Source organism: Egretta garzetta, unplaced genomic scaffold (genome assembly GCF_000687185.1).
Source record: "Egretta garzetta isolate BGI_Z169 unplaced genomic scaffold, ASM68718v1 scaffold467, whole genome shotgun sequence".
Taxonomy (NCBI): domain Eukaryota; kingdom Metazoa; phylum Chordata; class Aves; order Pelecaniformes; family Ardeidae; genus Egretta; species Egretta garzetta.
The window spans coordinates 2,436,952-2,437,714 of NW_009260196.1; the positions used below are offsets into that span (position 1 = coordinate 2,436,952).

Sequence of the window (763 nt, forward strand, 5' to 3'; positions counted from 1 at the left end):
ATGTAGTCTCTGTGTCCCTACCATTCTGCATACTCCGTGCATAAAAACACAGACTCTGCCTCAATTTTAGTGGGGTTGCAGTTTTATCATAGAATAATTTTCCCTATGGCATAATGCACCGAAAATCTCATCCTAATAAAAGAGGTAAAACGTCTCCATACAGCAAGAATCTTTGTGACTGGTATGTATAGCATATAATTAGCTCTGATTACATGCGATAGGCGTCTTAACCATCCTCCCACTGTTTTTTTAGTTTGACACCGTGCAGAATTAAACCAGTCAAGTCTCAGGCAGACATCTGGCACGCTTTGGAAATCTTGACTTGCTTTTATCATTGGTAAGCCACTCGAGAGAGTCTCTTTTTACCTGAAAATTTTAACTGCATCTGTTTCCAGTGTAGGGAGGAGTATTTCTCAAAATAATGACCGACCTTTACATGGATTTGATGGGGCCGTACACCGTTTTTGTGTTCGGGCCATTTTGGCGAAAACCACCTCGCTGGTGGCAGCCCACCGCCTCACACCAGCCCCGGCTTCCCTCACAGCCCGCACCGCGGCGGGGACCGTTGGGAGGGCTCGGTACCGACTTTGCAGGGACCGGTGCGCCGGCGGGGACCTCCCGCGGGCTCCCCACAGCAGCGGCGATGCCGGTACCTGAAGACCCAGCGCGGCGGGAGAAGGTTTTACCTCAGCGGCGGCGGCGCGGGGGCGGCTGAGGGACAGTTTGTAACGGCCCTGTGGCGATGGCGCCTCCCGCTCGCGCC

At 52.6% G+C, this 763-nt stretch overlaps 1 protein-coding gene across 5 annotated transcripts in view; it reads left to right on the forward strand.

Moving 5' to 3' along the window:
• The first annotated feature begins 304 nt into the window (after positions 1–304).
• TRPC3 (transient receptor potential cation channel subfamily C member 3) overlaps positions 305–763 on the forward strand; it is a 46,943-nt gene continuing 46,484 nt past the window's right edge. For 3 of the 5 annotated variants that reach the window (XR_004842433.1, XM_009642233.2, XM_035897596.1), the window contains exon 1: positions 305–337. The gene's annotated coding sequence lies outside the window, so the exon portion shown is untranslated. The remainder of the gene's footprint in view (positions 338–763) is intronic. The other 2 variants (XM_035897597.1, XM_035897598.1) reach the window with 1 other exon arrangement.